The sequence below is a fragment of the Triturus cristatus genome, chromosome 1_1 (assembly GCF_964204655.1).
Source record: "Triturus cristatus chromosome 1_1, aTriCri1.1, whole genome shotgun sequence".
NCBI classification, from domain to species: Eukaryota; Metazoa; Chordata; class Amphibia; order Caudata; family Salamandridae; genus Triturus; species Triturus cristatus.
In genome coordinates this window covers 1,302,639,591-1,302,658,593 of record NC_140579.1, presented here as the reverse complement: position 1 = coordinate 1,302,658,593, position 19,003 = coordinate 1,302,639,591, and the positions used below count along the sequence as shown (strand labels likewise).

At 40.4% G+C, this 19,003-nt stretch overlaps 1 protein-coding gene and 1 pseudogene across 1 annotated transcript in view; one reads left to right on the top strand and one right to left on the bottom strand.

Annotated features, from left to right (window-relative positions):
* The window catches only part of LOC146871999 (tyrosine-protein phosphatase non-receptor type 22-like), a gene marked incomplete at its 5' end in the record, with an annotated part of 539,519 nt that overhangs the window by 335,968 nt on the left and 184,548 nt on the right, over window positions 1-19,003 (bottom strand). The window lies entirely within an intron of this gene.
* LOC146872000 (uncharacterized) lies at window positions 8,637-11,091 on the top strand (annotated as a pseudogene).

Sequence of the window (19,003 nt, the reverse complement as noted above, 5' to 3'; positions counted from 1 at the left end):
TGAAGACACTTACAATCACTGTAGAAGACTAGGATCCCTTTATAAATCATTTTCTTCTTGGTAGGTGTTCCTTCATCATCTAGGTCAAATGTTTCAAAGGCACTGTGACAGCGGGCTCCTAATAAAAGTTCTGAAGTCTTCTCCGTTGCATTAAATGTGACTTCCGCATGACTTTGCAGCACAACTGATCGGTCTACATAGTAAAATATACAGCAATAGCAGTCCTTACTCGATTTCCTCGTCATGTGCACCATGGCTTCCAAATGTTCTGAATTAAAATAAAAAATCTAAGCTGCCTTATTCTTTTTATATCCCTGTAAATGAAAGAGTAAATATTTAACTGTGATGTAACCTGCAGTGAATGGGACAGTTTGTGCATGGTGCTTTCAACTCACTGTACCATCAAAATAATCCTCAGCTACTGACAAATGGAACCGGACACTTAAGCAGAATGGAGCTTCAGTGTACACCAGGAAATTCTTGCACACATTGACAAGCCCATTCCACACTCAACAATGTAGTCCCCATTGCACAACAGACACCCACACTGACAGACACTCAAGCATATCACCAGACATACATAATCATACATCCACAAACACTATGATACTCCCAAATGCCATCACACACCTAAAACACCCAAACACATGCCATCAGGCATCAAATCACATTCACATACTCTAAACTATCTAGCCCCTTATCAAAACAGCTTCTCTTGCCTTCAGAAAGATATGATATCTCACCCAGTTTGATACTCCTATGTCATCTCAGAAACTCATGCTCCATATTAGACAGCAATATACACACCCTCACGCTGAAAATCTAAAAACATGCAGCAACTTATCAGGAATGCATCTACCCTGTTATTAACCCTCGAAAATTATCCATGCAGACATAGCTCAAACACCACACTCACAAAGCGGACACTGATAGACTAGGGTGGCGAAGTGAGCTAAAGAATGATGACGGATTCAACACAGATCTGTGACTGGCGGTGAGTGTCTGAAAAGTTGCAGCACTCAGTCCATCATCTCCTCGTGGTTGCTTTGTTCACCCTAAGTTGGCAGGGTATGCCCAGACAAGTTCCCTTGCCACTGGATTCGAGCTAGCCTGGTTGATGAGGGGTGTTACCCCCAAAACCAGAGGGCGGGAATAACCCAAGGATTGGATCAGTGGGCAGAGCCAGAGGTGTGGGCAGAATGTGCATACATCCAAATTTTTAGTATTAGTTTGGCATTTCACTGCCCAGTTTCATCAAACAATGGATACACATGATTATTTAAGGTTATAATGAGTTATTGACATTAAAACACATTCACAAAGTGGGATATGCTTCTAATCACAGAATGTCCTAAATACGATAAAATGTGGAAGCACAAGCCATTTGTCACCGAGCCATGGAGTTTGTCATCAGCAGTTCTCCCGTTTTCCACAACGGCAGTTCAAACATGAATGGCAAAATATCCTAGTTTGCAAAATGTTTTCTATATAATTATGCCTCTGCCATATTTGCCTCCTAATGGAAGATCTGCTGCATGATCTGACCATTTCAACTACTAAATGGTTTATAGCTCAAACGCATCAAAAGTTAAATAAAAATGTGACTTGTTTTGCTGCGGAGTGGATGGCTTAGTGCAAAGGTTGACTGATCACCTTTCTCACTGTTGCATTTGTATGTTACACTGATACTAATGAGGCAAAATCTTTCCAAAGACTGTTAGCATGTGTACACATGTCAAAATAATAAAATATCAGAAAACATACAGCATTACGCTGCAGCCTTTTTTTTAATGCATAATTTAGTCAACACAGCGGCATAATTTTGTCCTCCTTTGCTGCATATATAATTTCAGTGGCCCCACAGCAAGCAGCACATGTTAAAGGTGCTTGTGAATGAAGCAGAGAGATTGTGAAGTTTGCGAACTTAGTTTGGTGTGCGTGCAAATTCTGCATTGCCAATCCCTTGTGAGTTGCAGCTACTACTTCTGAAACAAGGCCAATGGAGGTACCTATGGGTGAGGCAGACTGGCCTCAAGGGCAGGGCCAGCCTTAGCACTGGCGGTACCCTGTGCATTAATGTTTGTTATTGCCCCCCAATGACCACCTCTGCCATGGATTCCCTCACTACCACCGTTTAACAGCGCCCCTCAAGTCTGCATAACCACACTCTCTCAGACGCATTTAATTTGATTTACAGCGCCACTCATACCAGTGTAGGGTGTCAGAGCACTTAACATCACACACATTACTAAGAGACAATCAATATGTGTGTAAATCACCGTATAGAAAATGTTACATAAGACTAAGGACTACAAGGTGTAGGAGTCACATGACAACCATACTAGTAGGCCGTATAGTATAATAGTGATTGGTCTGGAGAAACATAAAAACAGATTTTAAAACGTAATACCAAGGTTTAGGGTTCTCTTTAATAATCAGAATTGATTTCTGACCAAAAGAACACTTTTTGCAACATTAGGATAATCAAAGACTGGAGGAAAAACATAACGCTCTAATTTATACCTTGCTGTTTGTATGCAGCTCGTAGATGAGAGTTAATAGCGCACTGTTCTATGTTAGGATTTTAACTTATAAACTGCAAGCAACAAAAGGATTTCTCTGACAAAAGCATTAGCCCACTGACCTATTTACATTATGTGCACTTTGTGATCTGCATTGTACATGTTCTTTGCAGTAGGGTCATTAACCCTTTGAGCTACCTTTCCATGAATCAAAACTCACACTGCCTTCAACTACAACCCAATTGCTGCCGGCTATAGGATGAGGCTCAATGTAAATGACGCAATAGCCTAGAGCAATATGCAGCCTACCAAAAAAAAGTAACATCATCATGGAAAAAGCAAACGCTCATAGGGAATGCAAAATTTAGCAAACCATGTGAAATGTAAGCAGGAACAACATGGTTACCTTAACGCTTCACACTCACCATTCAGAAATCATTGAGTGCTGTCACCTGCAATCCGATCAGTGATCTCCATTCCCACCAGTGATCCCTGCTTGGGCGTGCAGCCTGAACGCACGTGCACTGCCTTTAGTGACCATTAAGACCACGGTTAGCGTGAGTCGTAGCAGGAATACTAATGAGACTTTTACTCCTGGTAGTACCTAAATGACCACCATGAAGGTAGGGGTTTTACAGCAGTTTGTGACTCAAGAAAACAAGACGTGCAGAGCAGAACACTCCATTGTGTTGGATGGAATATACAAGCTCTTTCTCTGGGTTTCTCTTCTCATTTTGTTGACACAGCCTTGCACCTGTGACTCTGCTTCTGTTGATTTAGAGCACCCGACTCTTGAAATGTGTGGGAATGATCTAATTTACATGCCTTGAGATGAGATTTCTTGAAATTGTTTAGTATATTATTTTTTGTTCAGCTACATATGCCTATTTCTTTCAGTGGTCGTTAATGGTGTTCCGCTGCTACTTGATTGGCCTCGATTGCAATCGATAACAATTTTAATTAGTTATGCAATACATTCAAGAAGGATACAGTGACTTTTGCCTTTTAACGCTACCACGTCTGTCCAGTTCATGTTTGTTTAAATTGGCGCAGGAATAATTTGCCGATCACATTATAAAATCGTTAGAAAGCGATACACCTCTCCAGTTGCGTAGCTGATTGTAAGTCAGTCTGAGAGACACTGGGGGAAGCTCTGCTTGCCTTGGACGTAAGGCATAAATAATACATCCTTGCAGATATTTAAATGAAAATACTCTGTGTGTTGGGAAATCATTGGTGCATCTTAACGCTGATCCGAAAATCTGCTGTGCAAATGTGTATTAACTTCAAGCATTTTGCTTTAGCTCTTGAGGGAGAGATACTGTTTACTAGCATGATGTTTTCGAGGATATAGTACAGTGAGCCTATGTGTGTTGTTAACCCACAACTGTGTGTTAATAAAGTGCTCCATTACGCCTCAGCGGAGATTTCTCACAGATCACATCCCCCTGCTCAATCTACTCAAAAAAGTGACCTAGGCTGCTTCTTCTCGAAATCTGATGACAGCTGTGAGCAGAAACCAAAGAAAATGAGGTTTAAAGTGGGAGTGGGGCGCGTGCAACAGCTGAGTAATGGGAGAAGGGAGGCCCAAATATTAAAGTCATAGCGCCCAATCAGAACACGCACGTGCGCGATGCAGCCTTTTTCGCCCGCCCTGCTGCTTTTAGCCCGGAGTGACAGGCCCAGCTGAGGGGGCTGCTCCTGCTCTGGCCTCGTAAGTGGTTTCTGGCAGATGTTTTAATCTGCCTTTTGAACAAGCATTTGCAATGCAATAGGTCTCGCATTTATAGGAGTTTGAGCTATTGGCATTGTAAATGACAATGCTTTTTATTTAAGTTTGTTTTTTTTAAAACATAAATAAAAGGCACTGTCATTTATAATGCCAATAGCTCAAACTCGTATAACTGCCAGACCTATTGCATTGCAAATGCTTGTTTAACTAGGTTATTGTAACACCCGCTTTTTACAGGGCCAAAAAGCCGCGGAACCGTATAACATGGCTGTGTTATCACTCTATTGTTATATATGTCTAATTTAAGGCGATAGATGCTTTATTTAGGTAAATGTTAGTATAATCTAAACATTGCATGTATCCACTTATGAAAGCTAATCACGTGTAGTAAAGACCATGTGTCACTGTGCAGCACTTTACAAAAATAAAAAATACAATATTCCATCTGCAAGTGAAAAGCCGACACATTTTCCTTTAGATGTACTTTTCGATAGCAGGCAAACGGTGTTTTCTTTTTGAAGTCTTTTACCACAGACTAAGAAAAGCATCTTACGTTCCCTAATATAAATAGTGTCTGGTAATTCCCTCATAAACAGGGCTGTAAAATATTTCAGAAAGGAAAGAATAAAAAAATGTATTGTTTGTTCTTCGAGAACTCAAACCAGAGACCTGCCTTATCAGAGCGGAGAGAGTTATATGGTACTAGCTCTAAGCCAGAGATAACAGACAAGTGGGGGAGGGTGGGGGGGGAGCGGGGCTTCGGTTTAAGCAAAGGGACACGGAGGTGCAGAGACGGCTGCACGGGAAGGCCTGCCCCTGGAGCGTGCTGGTGCCGGTGAGGCCTTCAAGCCTCAGTATGGGCCCCTGGGGCCCACACCTGAGCACACCATTCATGCCTTCTGCACAAGTTGGGCCCCGAAGAAGGTTTGGTTGCGTTATAAGGGGCTTCTGCGGAAATATTGTACTGTAACTGGATTTATATAGCGCTTATTGCCTCTGACGAGGCGCTGAAGCGCTTTGAGGCGTGTAACTCCGATTACTACTGCAATATAGAATTTATAAAGCGCTTCGTGCCACTAATGCGACTACGAAGAGCGCCACTGGCCTGGTAGGCATGAAGAGCCACCCTCCCCCGTGTAATGCCAGCTGCTGCAACAGGGGGAGGGACGGACTCTGAGGAGAGAGAGCAGAGGAGGAAAGAGCAAGAGAGAACCAGTCTGCCAAGTAGGTGCGAACTTTAAAGTGAAAGTAATCATTTCGCGGGCGCTTTGATGTGCGCAGTCGCCGCGCGGCTCACTGAGAACATCAAAGCGCCCGCGAAATGTACACGCAGGCTGCCAACTGGTGCGCGCGCCCGGCGCACATGCACTGTAGTTGGGGGCCTGAAAAGCACTCGTTTGCACTTCCAAATCCCCGTTTTCTATAGCTCTTGCCAGAGCAGCGCTAAAGCGCTGGCTCAGGCGAGACCTAAAAATGACTTCTGGGCAGCTGTGCTGCTGCATACATCTGTTTCTGTTTGGACAGATGGAGGCATGCACTTCCAACTGCAGGACTCTGCCTCACACTGGGGATTGTTTAACCAGCAGCTCAAGTGCTTACATTAGTGTACCGCAGCAGAAAGAGGTGGCAGAGCACATGGTAGGTTTTAAGCTCGATATAACTGGACGGATAATTCACAACGTGATTTGCTGAACTTTTTTTTGCAGTTTTATGTAGCACGGATTCGACCCGAAAATATTGGAGCGCTAAACATGGACACCAGTTACATTACACAAGGTCATAACTCCTTTGTTTTTTAGGCATGGAAGATTAAATAATTTTCCTAGAAGCGGAGGATATGCCTGAAAAGTTAAGGACATGAGGGCCCTGACCCATTTCAATATCCATTGCTTATATCCTTACAAAACGTAAGCAGCAGGTAAAAAGACCACATCCCTGCACACAGAGCGCAGTACACATTTTGTTCAATAATCCACACTTTGCAGTACCTCCAGGATTGATGCACTATTGTTGCAAGCCCAGGGAAAACAAAGCAAACAAAAAAAGCGCTTCTCTGGCAAACTCTGAAAAAGTGGTGCTATTGTGTTTGTGTGTGAATAAAATCAATCTGGCCAGTTTGCTGCCACCCTGTTACTTTATTTAGTTATTTGGCATATTTTTAACCTTTTAATCCAGATGCTGCACTTTGGAATTTAAATACGACATTTCCAGCAAAAATGTTTCTCTTATTTGGATCCATTTCACAGGGGAGCAAATAATCTCGAAGTCAGGGTTTTCAGTATTGAGAAGAGAAAGGTTTCTATTCTCGTCTAGTGGCAGGATAGTAAATGGCCATAATTGTCTTTTTACCCCAAAGGGTGGTGTATATCGAGGGTCTGCATCCAGAGACCTATGTGATGGGAGATAGACACATCATTTTGTACTTTGGTAGACAGTACAAGCAAGGGTCAAGGGCTAAGCACTGTCTGTGCGCTTGCGCCATATCATGCAAACAGTCCTATCATAAATGGAACCACCGAGTCCTTCAATTGAAATGGCAGCATGCTGCTGTGTGTGGTTTTCTCCTGGGTGCAAAGAAGGAGATTCTTTCGTTGAGGTGTTGGGGTCCGGTGTTGTGGAGGGCGCTTTGTAGGCGTGTGTGAGCAGCTTGAAGGTCACTCTCCTTTTGACGGGGAGCCAGTAGAGGTGCTGGGTAATGTGGTCGTGTTGTGGGATGCTGAGGACGAGTCTGGCTGCAGCGTTCTGGACAGTCTTGTGAAGTAGAGATTTGTTGATTCCGGCATAGAGAGCGTTCCTGTAGTCCAGCCTGTTGGTGATGAGTGCATGTGTGACGGTCTTCCTGGATTCAGGGTGGATCCATTTGTCTTGCAGAGTATGCAGAGGGTGTATGTAAATAAGTACACATATACATAGAGGTTTTTATTTTAGCACAAAATTGTTCATGGCTCAAGATTCTTTTTATATCGTAGGAGTAATGGCAGAAGCAGGAGCAAAAAAAAGACTTTCTAAAAAACGAGGTCCATAGCACAAACATTTAATATTGGTAAGTGCTTTAGAATGTTTGAGTGGGTGTAGGTGTGCCTTTGAATAGTAGAATGACATTGCAGGAATTGTATGAGTGATCATAATATTGGATTTTTCTGGCTACATTTCGGGTTCTGGGAGGGGCTACATCAATTCTACTATTTGGATTACTGTTTAGCACTCTAACGAATTTTAACACTACCTTTTTAACTGTGTATATTTTATGAAGTCATTGAATTTTATTGCTTGTTTTATTGATGTTTTTATGGCATTTGATTGCCGAAATAAAGTTTTTAGGAATGAATTAATAGTAAAACTCAGTCCAGCATTGGTGAAACATGCAGAGGACATAGAGTAATCCCACAGACAGATTTGTGTATTGTTGCATTCCTAGAAGCTGGGTGAGACGCAAACTGGAGAGGGAAGAGTTAGGCTTCACCTGTACACTTCCAAGGGTGTTCTTTGATTTAGTGCCAGGTCACCATAACGGGACCTGGGCACATCTTAGGAAGGAGATGAGACTGATAAGAGAATCATAAAAAAACAGGGCTCTCTAGCCCAACCTTTTGAAGCACATATATCATAGTGCCTGACACCCAGTTATGAACGCTAGTCACTCCCTTTGGCCTGTGAGAGACTCAGCGCCTGCTGAGTGTGGCTGCTTGGTGTGCACCAGATTCACTTGGACTTGGCTGCAGCAGTCGGGATCCCCTGCAGATGGGGCACACTCAGGAACTTCAGATGCTTCACCCTTCACCCTACCTGGATGGGAGCTCTAAACATTCAATAAAAATTAGAACATTGGAATGTTGGGCGCTCCACAATAAATTCTCTGGTTCTATTTTTTTAAAATAAATCTTTGAATTGTAACAGCGCAGAATTACGTCTTTACATCATCAATATTACAAACACGCTTAAGCAGTACCACCCCTCCCCCCCCCAGAGTGTTGCCAAAGGGCCTTGCAGGGCCGCTGTCCTCCTTATCTCCTGGTATGCTGTTCCCGTCAGATAATTTCTGCTTGATTCATGGCAAGGGTTGTGTCAACCACCGGAGGCAGGGACTCCCCGATATATATTCCATTTATCCCAAAAATTTCCCCCACTGTTTTGGGCAACATGTTTTGGCCACTTCATATTTGTTCTCTAGCCGTTCAAATGACATCATCTCTCTACCCGTGTGGAGGTCTCACAACCTGGAAATCCCGATTAGGTCCCACTGAGTGAAGTCTTTTCTGATGCCTGAGGCCCCCAATTGCTTTGAACCCCAAAGTGGTTGTGTCTTTGGTGAGCTTGTTTAATAAAAATATCATACGTTCCAATGCAATTGGTGATAAACTGAAGTAGTCTCATCCTTTACTATGGAATATAATTTACGTACTCCAACATATGATTTTGATGAAGAGGCTTATGAGGAATTACACACATCTGGGCATCAGAATGAATATGCAGATGAAAGAGAAAATAATTTTGATCCAGAAGACAATGAAATCGGTTTTGAAGCACAAGACTTTACAGAGAATGTTGTAAACAATATAACTATTGTAAATGAGGGCGAAATTAATAATTCTAAAAGTCATGAAATCCAAGAAGACAATTTTTTATTTAAAGGTTCACGACACACTGTGCAAGCTGTCCTACTGCTTATCATTTGCTTTGCGGTTAGATTTAGAATTTCTGATGAGGCATTAGGGGCACTACTGGACTTAATCTGCTGCATTTTACCAGTGCCTAATAAAATGATTAACTCGTTATTCAAACTTAAGATGTTTATAAAAAAATACATCACTATTCCTAAGATAAGAAACTACTGTTCCTCTTGCTATGAAAGCATCAGCGATAATGAAAAGATATGCACTAACACCCATTGTCTAAAGGATCTTACAGAGCCTGGTGCTGTTGCATTTTTTGTCCAACATTCCATAATTGAACAGCTAAATACTATGTTTAAGAGGAGAGATTTTACGGAGGAAGTGAGAACCCACAGATATGAACACTACAAACAGAATGGAAACTCTGTAATAGGTGATGTTTATGATGGAATTGGATATAAAAACCTGTTTGATGAGGGGATATTAAGTAATGAAAACAATATCTCTTTTGTTCTGAACACAGATGGAGTGAACATTTTTAAAAGTAGTAAACTAAGTATGTGGCCTGTGTATTTGATGATTAATGAGCTCTCCATAACAAAACGCAAAGCAAAAGAAAACATGCTTGTCTATGGAATTTGGATTGGGCAAAGAAAGCCATATATACCTACATCCTTTAACTGAGGAATTGAGTCAGTTGGAAAATGGAGTTATGTTTACAGATCATACAGGCTCTGTTTTTGTATGTCGTGCTGCACTACTTTCATGTACTTGTGATCTACCAGCTCGTTGTTTGGTTACCAACAGTAAGGAGTTCAATGGGAAATTTAGCTGTTGGTCCTGTTTACAGCCAGGCATGACTTCAAGATCTGGAATGGGGCATTGTCATGTTTTTCCTTACAATGATGATGATCCTAAAGGACCACCACGAACAACAGAAAATCTGAAGAATGATATAAATGAAACATTAGCTAAAATACAACAGGGTGAACATGAATATTCAGTTCGTGGTGTGAAAGGCCCTTTCCGGTTTCTGTTCCTTTCCCTTTTCCCATGTATTAAGGGATTTCGTTTAGATTATATGCATGGGGTCTGCGCTGGTGTAATGAAACTAATGCTCACATTATGGTTCGGGAAGCAATATGAGAAGTCATGCTTTTCAGCACACTCTTACAGAGAACTTGTTAGCAAGAGATTACAGGCGATCAAGCCTCCACTTATCATATCAAGACCTCCTCGTAGCCTTGAAGATGTCCATTTATGGAAATCCTCTGAATACAGAAACTTCTTGCTCTTCTGGGGAATTCCAGTACTAGCTGATGTATTACCCAATCAGTTATTTATACATTTTTGCCTCTTCTCAAAAGGAATATATTTACTAGATAAAGAAAGTCTAACATTTTCAGAAATCGACCGAGCAGAGACTTGCTTGCTCACCTTTGTCAAATTTTTTGGAGACCTGTATGATCAGAGGTTCATGACTATGAATATTCATCAGTTAGTGCATATTTCAGACTGTGTACGTCACAATGGCCCACTCTTTTCAAATAACTGTTTTCATTTTGAAGACCTAAATGGCTACATAGTGTCCCACATCTCTGGAACACAAAATGTAGAAATGCAAATCCTAAATACTGTGACATTAATTCAGATGATACCATTACTAAAAGCAACCTATAATATTGATAGCGAGATAGAAAATGCAGTCAATAGACTTATGGATCCATCGATACGTGTGGAGAGAATGGAGATAATTGATGGGTGCTTTCAAATGGGGAAAGTGACTATAAAAGATTTAACAAATGATGAGTTCCTGGCAGCGCAAAAAAGAGTATCTGTATACTTCGAAAGGAAAGTAGCATCATATGATAAAATTAGTTTAAGGAAGGGTTATTGCTATGTGTATGCAGCAAACTACAACAAACTAGTCAGACGGGACCAAAGTACAATAAAATATTTAGATAATTCACAAATGCAGTTTGGAAAAGTGTTGAAATTTATCCAGGTCACAGAAATAAATAGAAAAACTCACAACTTGGCACTATTAAATCCGATGCCTTGTATAAACACATATTCCAGTGACTGCAATGTCCATCAAGTTAATCCAAGTTGGAACCAGATAATTGCAGTGTATATTTCGGAAATACTAGGAAGTTGCTGCTTTGTTTGTACCACAAAATTATCATTTGTATGCGAATTTCCAAATCACTATGAGAGAGATTAGTGGATGCTGTTGTATTAGCAGTACCACAACATGATATAGGAGCCACTTTCTCTAAGTAGTGGATAGAACTACATTGTCTGTTATGTAACACAGTATGTGGTCACCTGGATTCTCTCTATTGTTTAATGGAAAGTTATGTACTTGATTCTAAGATTGACCTTGTGATACGTATCCCTACCAAAATCTACTTGCCTAGATGTTTAAAAGGTCTATACCATACATTTCGGCAGGTTTGAAAACTGATCTGGGGGTACTCCACCCTGTAATTACTAGGAAATGTTATATTCACATCACTTTTAACTGCAACCCGGCCTCTCCCCCACTGTAAACAAGTAATTACCAGGGCACCCGTAAGGCTATGTGTTTACTTTTACAAAATGTTTTTATAAGTACATTTTAAGTACATTTTAAATACATTTTAAATGTTGTGTAAAAGCTAGATTTTGCCACATCTATCCATAGGAAATTCACACTGTTGTGTACTATTATCAATAAGAAAATTAAATTTCTGCTAACCATTTAGTTTAAAGAGTTTTCATTGACAAATTAAGGTGGGCTATGCGTCTCAGTCATATGTGGAGATTGTTCATTGTGTTACTGATAAAAACCCATATACTTTTACTTTATTGTAATCTTTGGACTGTTGAAAATAAACCATAGTCATATGAACAAATGGTCATAAGTGCTGGGATACTTTGACCATTAATTCATACTAATATATTAATGGAGGAAGTTGTAAGATCCTCCGACCTATACATGTGTAACTAAGCATCTGCTAGTGCACCTGTTTATTTGTTAATAATGTGATATATTATTAACCTAGCCATACCGCTCGGTTTCGCTTTAACAGTTTGGACACAAAATGCTTTGGACATCTTTTTAATATTTAATGGTTCACAATTCTGCTACGATTCAGAAGCTTGAGTAGAATGTTAATAGTGGTCCAGTAGTATTCAAATTGTTTGTATTCACTAAATGTTCTGCATTGTAAATGAAGACTATATGATTAGCAAATAAGTATTTGCTTAGTATTCTGTTAGTGTTCAAGAAATATCACTTACATATCAGTAGTCTTCATGCACTAGCCTTCCCAAAAAAAATACTACTGAATACTAAAATAAGCATAAAATAGCCTTCGAATGCTATAAAAAGACAGGTTAACCACTAAATGTAGTATTCGACTTCGGTAAGGGGACTTTCTTAGAAGAGATTCTGGCAAAAAAAGATGACAGCTAGAGGTCTGTAGTTAGTATTCCCACTTGAAAGTTCCACCAACAATATAGAAGGATTTAGGGCTCCAACCATTAATTTGCAAGGCAGAGGCAGCCTTTGATGCAGCAGGACCCCACGTTTCATCCCTTTCAAATTAAAGAAGGTAAAGAGGTAAACAGCTGTCCTCTTCAAAGGCTTCCACTGTCCCAACCACACTAAATTTACTCTGATGCCTCCATGGTTTCTGTGGGATGGGTTTTGCAATTCCTCCCCAGATGGAGAGAGATAATATTATAGTGGACCAGAAAAGAATGGATCCCTTTGTCTGTTTTGTACGAAGTTACCACCCATCTCTTAACCCTCCTGCCTCAATCCCCACAGAAACATCCTGGTTGCTCTTTCGAGAAAGGAGAGATATAATTGGGTCTCCTATTAGAGAGGGACAGGGGTTGAGATGCAGGATATTTCCTGACCCCAAGAAAGAACAGGAGGTTGTCTACATCCAAGTTTGGATTTAAGGTTTCTGAATCTTTTTCTCAAGACCATGAAAATGTAGATGTTGACAGTTTAGAAACTCTACAGGCTCTGCAAGACTAGAATTGATTAGCGTTAGGAGGTGTATACTCACATAACTATTTCTAATCCAGACAAGTAGCAAATGAGTAGTTTTAGAAAAATACAATGCTTCTGCCCAACTTCTGAATTTCAGTGAATATGAAAAGGTAATGTTTAATTCAGACACCTTGCCTTCAATTCATTGGTGTGATCTTAAACCTGTTTCAATTGAAAGTCTTTCCTCCTTGAGAGAGATTGGTGAATATTCAGAGCAAGATAGAGATGTCTGCCTCTTCTCCTCATCTGCGGCTGAGATAAATTATGCTGTTGTGAGCAATTACTTTTTTTTACATATACATGGTGCTTTTTAGAAGGTTGTAGATGGATCCTTTATTAGTGGTGTTAGAGGGATCAGTGGGACGAATATTATTGTCATGTCAAGGATTCCTCTGAATCAGTTAGCAGTTGTGTCAGATGCATTGCTTCTAAGTTGGTGACTTTTCTTGAGGACAAAGTGTTCAATGTCTTGTCGATGTTGCAAGATTTGTTTTTGCTTATAAAAATGCTGGAGCTAAAGACTATCAAGTAAGCATTGAGAGCAATTTTTCATCAATTGAAGGATTCTGAGAATTAGATTTTAATGTGCAACATTTCAGCAATATTCTAACATAATTAAACAAACAGAGCAGTGTAGGTTCACATCTGTTATCTGAAAAATCATTCAGCTTTTGGGGGTGGACTATGGGCAATCTTATTGGTCTGTAAGCAGTTCTCTTGATTTGGAAGGAGAAAGTGAAGGCAGACATGCTCCGCATCTATTATCATCCAATCACAAATGTGAATTTCTGCACGATGTAGTACAGACTGTAGCTTGAAAACAGGAAGTGTGTTCTTCTTTGCTCCATGAAGTTTTCCAGGAGGCGGTCACTTGGGGGCAGGAGGAGGGCTGTCCATTCTGTGGACTTTTTATTCTGTTTCTTTTCTTCCTTTTCCAGTAATTCAGAAGGTCATACAAAAAATTCACGTGGCTCATCTAATTCTAATTGACCTGGATAGGGCCAGAAAGAAGTGTACTCCAAGCTGCTTCATGAGAGTTGTTCCCCTTCTCTTCTTCTACTGTATTTGGCTTATCTGCTGTTGCAAAAGGGAGACACATTCTGCATCTAATTTTATCAAATGCTATGCTTATTTGCTTGGAAATTGAAGGGTTAGTTTTGACAGATTACAGTGTGTCAAAGTTGGTTATGTATGTATATCTTGTGAAATGTTGGGCATCTATAAGATATGTGTATGTTACAAGATGGTTAACTTTTGCAGAGTGGTGTCAAGAATTTGCTGTGGATCCCCATATGGCAGACCCTTCAGTTTGCTTTGAGTTTAGTCACGAAGGCTCTGTTTGAAGGGATGGTAAAAGGCTATTAAGCTGATTTTTCATCTTTTGTTTTGAGTCAAAGTTCGCTGTTTGAGAGTCCTGTGATTTAAATGTTTTTGGAATGATTTGATAACTTGCTTTCCTCCTTGGGCCTTTCCTGTTTCTTCGTGGGACATAAATTGGTTCATGTTGGGCTGGCCTTTTGAGCTTTTGCATTCTAGTAAGCTTGGATATCTGTCTTGGAAAGTGATTTTCCTTTGTTCTATAAACTCAGGTAGAGCCGTTATTGAGTTGTAGGCATTTTCATAGTCTTCAGTGATAAGGTGGTGTTCGGTGCATGGCAAAGCCAGATTTACTTTAAAAGATAATTTGTGACTTCCATATTAAACATATTTTAATCTTCTTTCTTCCTGTCCCATTATCCTTCAAAGGTGAGGAGAGTCTTCATAGGCTAAATTGTAGAAAGGCTCAGACTTATTACATTATGTGGACTCAAGACTTTTTGGAATTATTACAACCTATTTGTAGGCCTTGATGATCATAGCTTGGACTGTTAGGAAAGAGACTATCCTGAAATGGATCTCTTTGGCTGTCAAGCATTGTTAGAAATGTGCAAGGAAATCTCCTCCAATCTCGCTCAGGGAGCAGTGTGGCAGCTGTGCCAGGTTAGTTAAGGGTTGTTCCTCTCACTTGGTCCTCTGTGCATTCCATGTCTAGACATTACTGTCTGGATTTACAAAACAGAGATTGTGCTCTGTTTGCTGCAATGGTTATTCAGTACGTTATGGTTAAGACTTTGGTGTATCCTCTTCATTTTCAATCAACATTTAAACCTTTTCCATTCCAACCTGTATTTCTCTCCTTTGTTCATATCTATATCTTTCTAGTTTCCTACATGCTGTTCTCAAATTTCCTCTCTGCAATCTCCATTTCTTTCTCTTTCTGTCACTCATGCCTCCTCTCCCATTCCCCCCGTCTCCTAAACCATCTCTAATATTTTGTTTCCCACAATCACTTATTTTTTTATGCTTACCATCCTTTCTTGCCTTCGCCCATAGACTGGTCTTACTCTCTTGTTCACCCTTCCAGTTTCCTACATTGTACCTCCCTCCGCCTTTATTTGCCAGCTTTCCACCCTTCCACTCTCTCCTCCAAAATCATATTGTTATGTACCTATGAGTAGTACAACTGTTCTATTGATGGAGCAAAAAGAATATCTCCTGTTAATCAGTCATACTCAGTGGCACTCAGAAACCTTTATTCTCAGTGGCATAATGCAGAATCTTGACACCTCATAGAAAAATATACTAACGTCCCCTATAATTTCCCTTCGGCATGCTGCATCACAAAAGGAGTTGGGCTGCACCAGAATGGAATGACTGCCTTCCATTACATTATGACCTGGTTTCATAGAGATGTGCAAACACAACTATTTATAAGATTTGAATCAGGCCCATGATTCACTAAAGATGAATACACATTTGGAAATCAAATTACTACCACTTTTCAATGTCTTTTACCTTGAGTGCTAGTGTTGCTCATCCCAGTCCTTATGTCTTCAGGTGCCCTGCCTGTTGGCAGCCAAGTCCTTTAAGCTTTAGTAATCAGAACAGAAATTCATCCAGCACTCATTCTATTATATACATTACATTAGTATATACTCTCCCTCCCTTCGCCCTCCCAGCGTCCTGCCTTTACAAAGCTAAGTTGTATTGGAGTTATGCTTTAGCATATTGGAGGAAAGAGTGGGATGAAGATCTGGAACGAGGAGCACTAGGTTAATGAAGATTACTGGCAAGTAATGGAATCATTATCCCATGCGTGATCCTTAACCCAGGTCTTAAGTCTTGAGAATATACCCAAGATGTACCAGAACACAACCAATACAAATTAGAAAAAGAAAAACCTAAACAATTAGTTCATTGCAGTTTCCAAAACTCCTGAAGCAAAATTATTAGCTTCTTCTTGTAAAAAATGAATTTTTAATGTGAAATAAAAGTGTTTGACGTGGACCAGGTTGGGGCCCTGCACACCACTGCTTACTCTGCCCAGGAGATGGATACTGCTCAGGTAAAACACCCTTGGGCCTTTTCTTGGACTGGACAATCAGCTGAAATATAAGCTTGTGAAATTGCTTGCCGAAAAAATTTGAGTGAGAGTTTACACATTTTTACCGTTATTGTCTATGAATATAAAACACAAAAAGAGCACTTGTATCCCGTCATTCTGTGGTACAATTTAAGTAGATTGTTAGTGCTGGCATCGATCACCCATGCTTGAAAAGAGTACATCTGAGAAGAAAACTGTGCAAGGAGGAAACTAGAAGGAGAGGAAACAAGGTACAACCAGGGACCCCTGAAAATTGCTACTATCTCCCAAAACATTTTTCTCCCTTGGGTGGTACTCCAGGGAGGATGGAAGATTTTAACTGCCCCTGTTGGCCAGAACTTCCGAGTTCCCAACTTTCACACTCAGAACATTCTGTTCCACCCAGGAACAGATCTGATGGGCAATCTGTGCTAAGATTTTACCTTCTTACCTCACTGCATTTTGATGTAACACTTGGCAACTTGATTGTCGGTCCTGACCATCACTGATTCGCCCACCAAGTGAAAGGACAAGGACTTATTTGCTTGAAAAATCGCCAATAAATTTGTCCAATTGGATGTTTGCATTTCCTCTATTTATGGCCAACTCTGTTTCACCTGAAATTCTTCAAGAATTGCTTAACACCCAAGGCACTTATAACAGAAGTTAGAATAGTGTGGTTGGGTAATTCAATGGAGTTCCCTTTAGTAAATTATGGGGTTCCAACCACCATTGTAAATCTTTTTTTATTTTTTCCCTATTGGAATTGGATGTTTGTAAATCTCCGATTCCGGACACCAGCAGCAAAGGAGCTATGCCACGAAGGGCTTCAAATTATGACAAGACCAGGGAATCACTTTTGTTGTGGATGCCATCAACCCCTACACTCTTAGTGAAAATCAAACAACTTCCCCAAATGAAGTTGCAATTTAAGAGTCGTCTTCTCTGTTAGAAACACCTGACCCTTCTGGGTGTCAAGTTTGCCTAGCTAAAATTATTTTGCTGTTCCTGGAGTTGACTAGATTTCATCATATTAACGATAAACTTCATTGAAATCAAGAAAGAGGCAACATTTGTTGAGACTCAATTATTCATTTAAAAACCCAAAAAACTATCAGAGATGATCCAAGGGAAGATTGTAATTCCTTATAAATGCAAGAATGCTACTAACAGAGACAATACTTTGGTGAATACCTGATGGCATATAGATTGATGTAATGTTAGGTCTTTGAACTGGTAGTGTTGATTCTCCAGAGCAAACTCAGGTATTGAGGGCTGTTCTGGTGTATTAATGTATACAAAAAAACTGATGGATGGAATGCTTGAATTAAACGTAGCCACTGGTATTTACTCAGGTCACATCACAGCCCAATGCTATTTTGCACACCATGCCACCTAATGTTGGACCCAACCATATGCAAATCAGTCTTGACCTTGCTCCAATGGGAACGGTCCAGCTCAACTGCCAGGCCAGGTAAAACAAGCAGACTGCTGATCCTAGCTATCATACATTATTTTCTGTTTTGCACCCGTGGAAGTGGAGTTGACACAAACTGGAACTGGAGGAGGGATCACTGACATACTATCGATGCAATCAATATTGATTCCTCAAAATATCAGAAAATATATTTTGTTTACCTAAATAAAGTATTCCTATAATTAACTAACAAACAATTAAATATTGGAAACAAAAATATAGCTGACACAAATATCTACACACACATATCGTAACCATTAAATAAAGATATAAAAAACATAAATATTGGAACTCCAAATATTGACCACATAATTATCATTAAAATCAACAATTTTAAAGCAAAGACATACAAACAACATTATACTTAAAAAAATAGGAATAGCCAAAAAAATTCCAGCATTATTCTAACAACATTCTAACAATTATACAGCATACAACTAAACATACATTACCCTACACATTAAAAATAAATCAGTTCATAAGCAATAGAGTTAGAACAATTATTAACATTTAAACAATAAGCTACTTTTTTAATATAAAAACAAATCATATAGCCACATTAAAACAAATATAGTACTAAATATATAAATAACATTATAAAATAAACACTAAGGTGCTGATTCCGATCCGTTAAAAAATGTTACCGTACGACTCGTATCCGTATTTTTTTACGTACGAATCGTACAAGTGCCGTCCCACCGGTGAAGTGCGATTCATATGTGTAAAATACATATGACTCATATCGGGAAAATGTCTACGAGACGTCGTTGTAATGTTTTACGTACAACTCGTAAAAATTAAGTTCGAGCGCACAAGTACGATCCGTACCGCCCTTCCCAATACACAAGCGTATGTAAAAAGTCCCGTGCGGAGCGAACTCCGTACCACTCGTATCCTGGGTAAACCTGTGCCCGGGATACGAGTCGTACAGCCCCCCCTCCCCCCGTGTATGGCCGCACGTACCCCGTATGTCTGCACCGTACCCCCCGTATGTCAGCACCGTACCCCCCCATTACCGCACTGGACCCCAGCCCCGTACATGGACGCGCTGTACCCCAGCCCCGTACACCAGCCCCCTACTTGTACGCGCCGTACCCCAGCCCCGTACTTGGACGTGCCGTACCCCAGCCCCGTACCCCAGCCCCGTACTTGGACGTGCCGTACCCCAGCCCCGTACCCCAGCCCCGTACACCAGCCCCCTACTTGTA